The 13,038-nt window shown below is 36.3% G+C and overlaps 1 protein-coding gene and 1 non-coding gene across 2 annotated transcripts in view; one reads left to right on the top strand and one right to left on the bottom strand.

Moving 5' to 3' along the window:
- AGBL1 (ATP/GTP binding protein like 1) overlaps positions 1 to 13,038 on the bottom strand; it is a 606,328-nt gene that overhangs the window by 568,615 nt on the left and 24,675 nt on the right. The window lies entirely within an intron of this gene.
- On the top strand, positions 6,812 to 6,891 carry LOC111522946. The gene has a single exon (XR_002725380.1). It is a non-coding gene; the product is annotated as a small nucleolar RNA SNORD74 (small nucleolar RNA).

Here is a 13,038-nt window from a genome sequence, read left to right as displayed (position 1 = left end):
CCATTAATCTATCTTGATGCTGATAGCCCACTATCTTCCATACTGCAGTTTTATGATAAGTCTTAAAGTATTCTTTGTCCTCCAATTTTGTTCTTTGTTTCAAATTTGCTTTGGCTATTCTAGGTCCTTGGCTTTTCCATATGAATTTTATAATCAATGTATCTGTTTCTACAACATACAGAAAGCCTTCAGAATTTTCACTAGGAATGCAATGAATCTATAGATCAATTTGAGGAAAATTGACATTTTGCCAATATTAAGTCTTCTGAACCATTACTTCTAGTTATCTATTTATGTCTTCTTTCATTTGTTTCAACATTGTTTTGTAGCTTGCAGTGTACAGGTCTTTTGCATCTTTTGGCAGATTTATCCCTAAGTTTTTACATTTATATTGCTATTATAAACTATATTATTAAAAAATTTCAGTGATTTATTTCCAATAATTTGCTTCACTATGTAGAAATATAATTGTTTTGTATGTTGATCTTGCATCCTGGAACCTTGGTAAACTCACTTATTAGTTCTTGTAATTTTTTGTGTATAGATTCCGTTAGAATTTCTACAAAGATAATCGTCTGCAAATAGTGTTACATCTTCTTTACCCAGATGGATGTCTTTTAGTTCTTTTCCTTGTCTTATTTCACTGACTAGAATTGCCAGTATAATGTTAAATAGATTTAATGAGAGTGGACATTCTAGTTTTGTTTCTGATCTTACTGGGGAAGCATTCAGTCTTTCAACCATGAAGCATGATAGATGATTCATAGATGTGATTTATTGAGAAAGTTCCCTTCTGTTTTAATGTATTCAGTTTTTATCGGAAAATAGTAGATCTTGTCAAATGTTTTTCTGGGTCCATGGAGATAATCATATATTGTTGGGTTTTTTTAATTTTTTATATAATAAATTATATATAATGATTTCTACACATTAAACCAGACCAGGATTCTTGTGACAAATATCACTTGATCTTGATCTTGTGTATATTGTCGATGTCAATTTACTAAAATTGGGTTAAGAATATTTGCATCTCTGTTCTTAAGAGATACTGGTTGGAAGTTTTCTTTCTTAGTAAGTATTTGCCTGCTTTTGGTATCAGGATAATGCTGGTTTCATTGAATAAGTTGGAAAATATTGTCTCTTCTTAAATTTTCTCCAAGAGTTCATAGAGAATTGCTATTATTTATTTTTAAATTTTTGGTAGAATTCATCAAGGAACCCATTTAAACCTAGACTTTTCTTTGTGGGGATAATTTAATCATACATTCAATTTGATTACTAAATATAGGGCTATATTGGTTATCTTTTTCTTCTTGGGTGAGCTTTGTTAGTCATGTTTCTCAAGAAATTTTTCCATTTCATCTAAGTTGTCCAATTTATTGGCACAAAGTTGTTAGTAGTATTTCCTTATTATCCTTTGCATATTTACAGAAATTGTAGCAATTTTGCCTCTCATTTCTGATACTGGTCATTTGTGTCTTCTTTTTTTCTTATTGGTCTGGATTAGACTTTTTTTTTTTTGAGACAGTCTTGCTCTGTCTCCAGGCTGGAGTGCAGTGGTGTGATCTTGGCTCTCTGCAACCTCCAACTCCCTGGTTCAAGTGATTCTCCTGCCTCAGCCTCCCGAGTAGCTGGGATTACAGGCACATGCCACCACGCCCAGCTAATTTTTTGTATGTTCAGTAGAGACAGGGTTTCACCAGGTTGGCCAGGATGGTCTTGATCTCCTGACCTCGTGATCTACCTGCCTTGGCCTCCCAAAGTGCTAGGATTACAAGTGTGAGCCACCACGCCCAGGCTGGAATGGAGTTTTATCAATTTTATTGATCTCAATAAATCAACTTTTGATTTAATTGTTTATTGGTTTTCTATTTGCAATTTTATTTATTTCTATTTTGATTTTTCTTATTTCCTTCATTTTACTTACTTTAGATTTCAGTCTTCTTTTTCTCCTTATGGTGGAAGCTGAGTTGTTGATTAGAGATTCCATCTTTCTTCTCTTCTAATATGTGCCTATGAGTCTATAAATTTCCTCCAAGAATGTGGCATCCCAGAGATTTTAATATGCTGTACTCATTTTCATTCAGTTCAAGATATTTTCTAGTTTCTCTTTTGATTTCTTCTTTGACCCATAGTTCCTTTAGAAGTACATTATTTAATTTTCAAATTTGGGGACTCTTACAGAAACCTTTCTGTTGTTGATAATTTTTTTTTTTTGAGACGGAGTCTCGCTCTGTCTGTCGCCAGGGCTGGAGTGTAGTGGCTGGATCTCAGCTCACTGCAAGCTCCGCCTCCCGGGTTTAGGCCATTCTCCTGCCTCAGCCTCCCGAGTAGCTGGGATTACAGGCGCCTGCCACCTCGCCTGGCTAGTTTTTTGTATTTTTTAGTAGAGACGAGGTTTCAAGGATTAGCCAGGATGGTCTCAATCTCCTGACCTCATGATCAGCCCGTCTCGGCCTCCCAAAGTGCTGGGATTACAGGCTTGAGCCACCACACCCAGCCTGTTGTTAATAATTTAATTCCCTTGTGGTCAGAGGACATACTTTGCATCATTTGAATTCTTATAAATTCGTTGTGACTGACTTTATGGTTCATAATATTATCTATCTTGGTAAAAATTCCATTGTAGTTGAAAAGAATGTATATTCTGCTGTAGGTGGGTAAAGTATCCTGTGAATACCAATTAAGCCACATTGATTGATAATGTTATTTAAATCATCTATATCCTTACTGATTTTCTCTCTACTTATTCTATCAATTATTCAGAGAGGGTCATTAAAATTTCCAACTAAAGTCATAGATCTATCTATTTTTCCTTGCATTTCTATCAGTTTTTACATCAATTATTTTGAAGCTCTGTTATTAGGTGCATAAACATTTAGGGCTTTTATTTGCTCCTAATAAACTGACCCTTTACTATTATAGAATTACTTTTTTTATACCTGGTAATATTCTATGCTCTGAAACCTACTTTATTTGGTATTAGAAAAATCTTCCTAGCTTTCTATTGATTAGCATTATCTTGATATGTCGTTTTCATTCTTTTACTTTTAACCCACTTGAGTCTTTATATTTAAAGTGTGTTTATACATAGCCTTGAGTGGAGAGACTTCAAGATGGCTACCTGGAGAATCTCTGAGGGAATCTCTGAGGCATGGAAGGAGAGGGAAGGTAAGCATCTGGCCTGGCCAGGACTGAGAACAGCTCAGTGTCAGAAGAAACTCCCCAGTGCAGAGAAAAGGTTAGCAAAAATCCCTAGGACTCCAAATTCCCACAGACTCCTGCAATCCTAGCCACAAGAGAGACCCTCAGCCCTCATGGTCCCTGAGACTAGTATATGAAGCTGCCTAGAGTTCATACCAGGGCATTGTTCCAGAGATGTAGTTCATGCTGGATCCCACACACTCCCCAGACCCAAGCAGCTGCAGCACACAGTCATTTTAAGAGCCCAGTCCCCACCAGATGACATCCTGCCCTGGGGCCCAACGGCCCCTGAATTTCCACATCCATGGAGCCCCACTGATATTTCCTCATATCAACCAAGAAGTCTGGCTGGACCCAGCATTGCAGCCAGGTCCCCAGCATTCTAGCCCATGCGGTGTCCTACACCCCAGGGAATGGCAGTGCAGTACACCAGGGAAGCTTTCTCCAGGACAAAGGGAGCTGAAGCATGTACTCCCCAGAGCCTGAGAGCCACCTTCCTGGGGGTGCTGCCACTGACAGCAACCCTGCATCCCCAGACACAAACACCCTAAGCATGCATGTGCTTTCAGCAGGCTTGCAGACTGGTCTGTCTGGGAGCCTTCCCGGGGCCTGAGGACAAGCCTGTCCTCACCACTGCCACCACCATGACCACATCATCTAGGGACCTACACATCAATATTGCTTGCCACTTTGGGTGCTTATGTGCACCATCAGCAGGCTTCAGGACAGGTCTGCCCCACCTGGCATCACTCCCCGCACTAGCACTGTCAGGGAACTTGGAGATTAATCTGCTCTACCCACCACTGACCTTACTGGAGAGAGAGACTCCAATACAATGACAGTTGGGAACTTCAACACCCCACTCTCCACATTGGACAGATAATCTAGACAGAAAACCAGCAAAGAAACATTGGATTTAAACTGCACTTTAGAACATATAGACCTAACATTTACAGAACATTTCACCAAACAGCCACAGAACACACACTCTTCTCATCAGCACATGGAGCATTCCCTAGGATAGACCATATGCTAGGCCACAAAATGAATCTCAGAAAATTTTAAGCATCAAAATCCTATCAAGTGTCTGTTCAGATCACAATGGAATAAAATTAGAACTCAATAATAAAAGGAAATTTAGAAATACGTGAAATTAAACAACATGCTCCTGAATGGCCATTGGGTCAAGGAAGAAATTAAGAAGGAAATTTAAAAAGTCTTGAAATGAAAGTAAAAATACAACATACCAAAATCTGTGGAATACAGTAAAAGCAGTGCTAAGAGGGGAGTTTATAGCAAAAAAATGCCTATGTCAAAAAAGTAGAAAGATTTCAAATAAACAATCTAGTGATGCACCTCAAGGAACTAGAAAAACAAGAACCAAACCCAAAATTAGTAGAAAGGAATAATAAAGATCAGAGCAGAACTAAATGAAATAGAGACTAAAAAAATGCAAAGGATCAATGAAATGAAGTTTTTTAAAGATAAATAAAATCAATAAACTGCTAACTGACTAATGAAAAAGAGAGAAGACCCAAATAAATAAAATCAGAAATGATACAGGAGGTATTACTCCTAATACCACAGAAATACAAAGAATCATTACATACTATTATTAAAAACTATATGATGGCAAATTAGAAAACCTAGAGGAAAATGATGAATCCCTGGATACACACAATCTAGCAGGACTGAACCAGGAAGAAATAGGAAATCTGAACAGACTAATAATAAGTACAAGATTGAATGAGTAATAAAAAGTCCCCCAACAACAACAACAAAAAAAAAACTCAGGACCAGATGACTTTACTGATGAATTCTACCAAACTTATAAGGAAGAACTAACACCAACTTTTCTCAAATTATTCCAAAAATCTAAAGAGGAGGGAATTCTTCCTAACTCATTCTACAAAACCAGCATTACCCTGATACTGAAACCAAACAAGGATAAAACAAAAAAAAGAAACCTATAGATCAATATCCCTAATGAACATAGCAAAAGTCCTCAACAAAATACACCAAACAAAATACTAGCAAACCAACAACACATCAAAAAGATAATGTACCATGATCAAGGGGGATTTATCCCAGGAGGCAAGGATGGTTCAACATACACAAATCAATAACTGTGACACATCATATAAACAGAATGGAAGATAAAAACCATACAGTATTCTCAAAAGATGTAGAAAAGGCATTTGATAAAATTGAACATTCCTTCATGATAAAAACTCTTTAACAAATTAGGCATAGTAGAAACATAGTAAAACATAATAAACATAATAAAAGTCACATGTGACAAACCCAGATAATATCATAATAAATCAAGAAAAGCTGACAGAATTTCCTCTGAGAACTGGAACAAGACAACAATGCCCACTCTCACTATTCATACTCAACATAGTACTGAAAGTTCTAGCCAGAACAATCTTTAGCAAGAGAAAGAAATAAAAGGCATTTACATTGGAAAGCAGAAAGTCAAATTGTCTCTCTTTTTATATGACATGATCTTACATGTAGAAAAACCAAGACTACACCAAAAAACTCTTAGAATTGATCATGGAATTCAGTAAAGTCGCAGGATACAAAATCAACGAACAAGTATCAGTAGTATTTCTGTACACTAATAAGAAGCTAGCTGAAAAATAAATCAAGAAAGCAAGCCCATTTACAATAGCTACAAAAAAATAACAAAATGTCTAGAAATAAGTTTAACCAAGAGGTGAAAGACCTCTAGAAGGAAAACTATGAAGCACTGATGAAGACATTGAAAACGACACAAACAAATGGAGAGACACCCATGCTCATGGATTGGAAAAACTGATATTGTTACAATTAATCTCGAGACTATACTACTCTAAAGCAATCTACAGACTCAATGCAGCCCCCATCAAAATACCAATGACAGTCTTCACAGAAATAGAGAAAAACTTCCAAAATTCATATGAAACCACAAAAGACCCAAAATAGCCAAAGCAATCCCAAGCAAAATGAACAAAACTGGAGGGATTACACTACCTGACTTCAAAATATACTACAAAACTATAGTAACCAAATCAGTATGGTACTATCATAGAAACAGACATACAGACCAGCAGAGCTGAACAGAAAACCCAGAAAGATATTCACCTATTTACAGCCAATTGATTTTTGAAAAAAGCACCAATAACATGCTTTGGGGAAAGGACACCCTCTTCAATAAATGATGATGGGAAAAGTGGATATCCACATGCAGAATAATGAAACTAGATCCCTATCTCTCACCACATACAAAAATCAATACAAAATGGATTGAAGACTTAAATAGAAAACCCAAAACTATGAAACTAACAGAAGAAAACACTGGAGAAATTCTTCAGAACATTGGTCTAGGTAATGATTTTATGGCTAAGATCTCAAAAGCACAGGCAACAAAAACAGACAAATGGGACTACATTAAACTAAAAATCTTCTGCACAGAAAAGCAAGCAATCAGCACAATAAAGAGACAACCTGCTGAATGAAAAAAAAAAAAATTGCAAACTTTCTGGCAGGGGACTAATAACCAGAACATACAAGGAACCCAACTCAATAGCAAGAAAACAAATAATTCCATTAAAAAGTAAACTTTGTCTACTTCTTATGAAGCCTATGTTGGTAGAGACATCTGAGAGTATTGACTAATGCCAACAGCTTAAATGGGAAAAATAATAATAATAAAGTAGCCAAAGGATCTAAATAGACATTTCTCAAAAGAAGACATACAAGTGGTCAACAGATATATGAAAAAATGCTATCACGAATCATTAAGAAAGCACAATTGAAAACCACAATGAGATATCATCTTGCTTTAGTTAGAATGGCTATTATCAAAAAGACAAAAAATAACAGATGCTGGCAACGATGTGGAGAAAAGGGAACTTGTATACCCTGTGAGTCAGAATGTAAATTTATACAGCCATTATAGAAAACAATATGGAGGTTTCAAAAAAAAACTAAAAATAGAACTATCATGCAATCCAGCAATCATGCTATTATTTAACCAAAAGAAAGGAAATCAGTATATTAAAAAGACACCTGCTTCCCATGTTTATTGCAGCACTGTTCACAATAGCCAAGATATGGAATCAACCTAAGTGTTTATCCACAGATAAATGGATTTTTAAAATGTGGTCTATATCCACAATGGAATACTAGTCCACCATTAAACAAGAATGAAATCCTGTCATTTGCAGCAACATGGATGGATCTGAAGGTCATTATGTTAAGTGAAATAAGCGAGGCACAGAAAGACAACTACCACTCACATTTTTCTCAGTCTGAGTGTCTGAGTTAAAAAGCTGATCTCATGGGGGTGAAAGTCGAACGGTAGTTACCAGAGGCTGGGAGTGGGGATGGGAGAAGAGAAATCAGTTAATGTGGGTACAAACACAAACAGAAGGAATAGGTTCCAGTATTCAATAGCATAGTGAAGTGATGATAGTTAACGATGATATATATTTCAAAATAACTAGATCTGAAATATTCCCAACACAAAGAAATGATAACTGTCCGAGGTGATGGATACCCTAAACACTCTGATTTCATTACACATTGTATGCATATATCCAAATATCACATGTGCTCCATCAACATGTATAATTATTATATATCATTAAGAAATTTTAAATGTGTTTCTTATATGCAGCACAATTTTAATTTTTTTATTTCAATAGGTTTTGGGGGAACATGTGTGATTACACGAGTAAGTTCTTTCATGGTGATTTCTGAGATTTTGGTGCACCCCTCACCTAAGCACTGTACACTGTACTCAGTGTGCAGTCTTTTATCCCTCACGCTCCTCCCATCCTTTCCCCAAGTCTCCAAAGTCCATTTTATCATTCTTATGCCTTTGCATCCTCATACCTTAGCTCCCACTTATGAGTGAGAACATGTTTGGTTTTCTATTCTTAGTTACTTCACTTAGAATAAGGGTGTCCGATTTCATCCAGGTTGTTTTAAATGACACTATTTCATTCCTTTTTATGGCTGAGTAGTATCCCATGGTATATTTATACCCCAATTTCTTTATCCACTTGTTGAATGGTAGGCATTTGGTCTGGTTCTATATTTTTGCAATTGTGAATTGTGGTTCTTACATACAGCACAATTGAGTCACTGGTTTATCAATATGATTATATATTTGCCTTTACATAGAGTATGCAACATTGACATCCTATTGGTATGGTTAGGTTTAAGTCTACATTCTTGTTAATTTTTTGTCTATTTGTGACCCCTGTTCCTTAACCACCTTCTCCTCTTTTCCTCCCTTCTTGTGGATGAATTGAATGTTTTTATAACAATTTACCATCTTGTCAATTTATTAGTCATAACTCTTTACTTAACTGTTTTAGTGGTTGCTTTAGTATACATTTTCAAATTATCACAGTCTATCTTTAATTGTTAATGTACCATTTAATACATAAGACAATTATAATAGAATACTTTCATTTCTCTCTTCCTGATCTTCATGCTCTTGCTGTCATATATTTTAACTTTACAAAAAATATAAACTCCAGACTACATTGTGATTACCTTTATTTAAATACTTAGCTATTTTTAAAGAGACTAAAATAATAATCTAAAGTCAAACATACTTACTCATGTTACCATTTCTAGTGCTTCTTGGTCTTTTGAACAGATACATCTTTCCACCTGTATCATTTTCCTTCTACCTGAAGTTTTCTTTTAATATTTCTTGGCATGACAACCTGCTGTTGATAATGTCTTTTAGTTTTTGTATGTCTGAAAAGTCTTTATTTCATCATCAGTTTTAAAAGCTATTTTCATTGAATACAGAATTCCACACTTTAAAGATACTGCACCATTGTTTTTTCACTTGCATTATTTCCAATAAGAAATCTGTTAGATTCTTATTTTTGTTTCTGTGTATATAATGCATCTTTCTTCCTTTCCTGGGTGCTTTGAAGACTGTTTTTTTTTGTTTGTTTGTTTGTTTGTTTGTTTTTTGTCATTGGTTTTGAGAAGTTGTTTGTTTGTTTTTATTTTTGTGGAGACAGAGTCTCACTCAATCGCCCAGGCTGGAGTGCAATGGTGTCATCTCGGCTCACTGCAACATTCATCCACCTGGTTCAAGCAATTCTCCTGCCTCAGCCTCCTGAGTAGCTGGGATTACAGGCATGAGCCACCATGCCCAGCTAAGTTTTGTATTTTTAATAGAGATGTTGCCCAGGGTTGTCTCGAACTCCTGAGCTCAGGCAATCTGCCCACCTCATCCTCCCACCACACCTGGCTGGTTTTGAGAAGTTTATGATTTTTCTTGGAGTCATTTCTTTCATGTTTCTTATGTACATGGTTTCCTGTGTCCCTATCATTCTTTTGTATTTCAGAGATTTAAGTCTTTATTTCCTCAAATATTTTTTTTCTGTCCCTACCTATCTCTCCTCTCCCCAGTGGCTCAAATTATATGTATTGGGCTGCTTGAAGTTGTCCCATAGTTCACTAGTGCTCTCTTCTTCTTAAATCTCTTCTGTGTGTTTCATTTTAGAAATGTTCTGTTTCTGTATTTTTAAGCTTATCTCTCTTCTGCCACATCTAATTTTACTTAATTCAATCCAGTGTGTTTATCTCTTACACACTGTAGATTTCATCTCTACAGGTTCAGTTTGGGTTTTTCTTGTATCTTCTATGTCATTACTTAATTTTTGAACATGTGAAATATAGTTAGAATAGCTCTTTAATGTTCTTGCCTAATAATTATAACATCTATCTCAGTTCTGGTTTTGATTGAATAAATTATCTCCTCATCATGGATAGTACTTTCCTGTTCCTTGGCATGCTTGATAATTTCTTCTTGGATTCTCCACATTGTGACTTCTACCTCATTTAGTGAATATTTTTGTGTTCCAATAAATATTCTGAGGCTTTGACTTGGAATGCAGCTAATTTACTTGGAACTAGTTTTATGATTCCAAGTCTTGCTTTTAATATTTGTTTGACAGGACTAGAGCCCTGGTCTAGAGCTAACGCTCAGTCTAGAGGTAACAATAGTAAGCTCTTTGTATTCATGGATTCCACACACATGGATTCAACCAACTGTGGATCAAATATATTTTTAAAAATTGCATCTGTGCTGAATATGAACAGATTTTTCCTTATCATTATTCCCTAAACAATAGAGTCTAACAACTTATTTACATAGCATTTACATTTGTAGGTATTATAAGTAATTTAAAGATTTAAAAGCATACAGGAGGATGTGCATAGATTATATGTAACTATTGCAATAGTTTATTTGAAGGACTTGGGCCTCCACAGATTTTGGTACCTACAAGAGGTCTTGCAACATATCCTCTGTGAATATCGAGGGATGACTTTATTCCTCACTACTAAGGCAAAATCCTGTATACTTTATCCAATGTCCCATGAGTCATGAGGTTTTCCAGTCTGTCTTTCAGAACCAAGTACTATATCCAGTCCTGTGTGTGTGTGTCAGATATCGTTCCCTCCATTTCCTTCAGGTGGTCTTTCCTTGGCTTTGTCTAATTTCCCTATAGGCATGTTTGCATATCCAGCTAAATACCTGAGGGTAATCCCTGAAGATCTCCAGAGTTCTCCTTCTGTGCAGCTCTCTTTCTAGTACTCTGTCCTACAAATGCTATGCATCTTGGTTTCTCCAGACCTTCAGCTCTGTCTCCCAACTGCTTCTTTAACTCAGGGAGTCTGCTGGGCTGCAAGTGGGTTCACTGTCCCTGCACTGCAACCTAGAAGCTCTCTAAGACAATGAGCCGGGGGAATTTAAGAACTTATCTCTCAGGAATCACTGCCCTTCATTGCCTAATGTCCATCAACATTGGTTTATATATTTTATCTCTAGTTCTTTTTTTTAAGGTGGAAACACTCTAATATCTTAGTAGATAATAGAAGAATAGGAATATGTAATTCCCAAAGAGGAAATAAAAAACAGAGAAACTCATAAAAATATCCAACTATCCAATAATCAGAGAAATGCAATTTAGATCAAGACAGCAATCTCACAAATCAAAGTAATAAAAATTTAGAAAAATGGTAATATTTATTGCTGGTGAGGATTCAATTAAATGGACATTCATATGCTGCTGGGAATGTAGATTATATCATTCTGAACTTTGAGACTTACTTTTTCTAGTCAATATTTGATCATAAGCTGTTTCCCACAACAAACATCATTCCTAACCTATTTTTGTGTGTTGCTTCATAATATATTGTGGAAATATATCACTTTTACCAAGCATTCCCTATTATCAAGCTTTTTCAGGTTATATTATTTCCAATTATAAATAATACCGTGATTGATATTTTTGCACATAAATCTTAGTTCACATTTCAAAGTGATTTTTTATAGGGATTTTTTTTGTCTTGATATATATCACTCATTGTTTTCATGCTTTTTTGTCTTTGCTCTTGCTTCTGCCTCTGCCTAGAAGGTGCTGCTCTTATAAAATTAACATCCAGAAATTCCTTCCCTATTTCAAATCGAAATCTGCCCTCTCAGTGAGTTCCTCCTTGCTAATTCCAGAGCAGACTGAAACTCTCCCTCTTAAATATCCCCCCATGATCACATTTATCTTATTTGTTTACATGCTAATGTGTGCATGTATCTATAAGTTCCTTGAGGGCAAGGACTGTGTCTTTTCAACTCAAGCCCACAAATCTCTGACAATAATAAAAGCCCCACAATACTACTGAATGAAGCAATGGATAGTTAAAAGAGTGCAACTCAGGCAAACCAAAACAACAGTGTTCATTCATTCAACTGGCATTTATTGAATACCTATGATGCACCATATGAAAGAAACTCAGACCTGATTTATACTAATTCACTCCTTTTAAATAACCATTTATTGTTCTCTAGTCATTTTTCTCATTAGCTTTGTTGAAGATGACTAATGATCACATAGAGATCTAATATTAAAATAGCACTATAATTGAACTTAGAAAGCTTTCAATCTGTCCTCATTGTGCAATCTCTGCCTAAACTTTTAAAAGCAGCTAGCTTTCCATGGCTATACATCTGTGTGATGGCCTCCTTTTGACCCTTTCCTTCCTAGTCAACTGAGTTGGCTTGTCTCTGCTAAACAAGCACATCTCCAGACACTGCACCCACTCACAACCTCACAGGAAAACCAGAGTGTGTTTTCTTCCCCCATCTGCTTTATAATTTGTGGTGCCTGAGTGTGGAATCTGTCCCTGAAGAATTTAGAATCTATTAGAATTATCAGTTCCTGGGCCAGGCACGGTGGCTCACGCCTGTAATCCCAGCACTTTGGGAGGCTGAGGCAGGCGGACTGCCTGAGGTCAGGAGTTCAAGACCAGCCTGGCCAATATGGTGAAACCCTATCTCTACTAAAAATATAAAAATTAGCCAGGCATGGTGGCGCACATCTGTAATCCCAGCTACTTGGGAGGCTGAGGCAGGACAATTGCTTGAACCCGAGAGGCAGAGGTTGCAGCAAGCCAGGATCATGCCACTGCACTCCAGCCTGGGCGACAGAATGAGACTTCACCTCAAAAAAAAAAAAGAAAGAAAGAAACTAAAAGAAAAAAAGAAATAGCAGTTCCCTCAAAGTAAAAGGTGAAACAACAAGAGTCCCTCCTGATAAGAGTCTTTCTGTCTTTCTGTACCTCCCCCCAGTTCCTCAAATTCCCTTTCCTCCATATTTGTAGGTGGTTACAATGTTGTGAGGAAGGTGTGATTTACAGGAAAATACAAATTTATTTGCATAAGTTCCTCGCTGAGTCAGGCTGGACTAGAAGATTAACTTCTTTTTTTTTTTTTTTTTTTTTTTTTGAGATGGAGTCTCACTCTGTCGCCCA

The sequence above is a fragment of the Piliocolobus tephrosceles genome, chromosome 6 (assembly GCF_002776525.5).
Source record: "Piliocolobus tephrosceles isolate RC106 chromosome 6, ASM277652v3, whole genome shotgun sequence".
NCBI lineage: Eukaryota > Metazoa > Chordata > Mammalia > Primates > Cercopithecidae > Piliocolobus > Piliocolobus tephrosceles.
The sequence above is the reverse complement of the archived record's forward strand: the minus strand, read 5'-3'. Positions and strand labels throughout refer to the sequence as shown.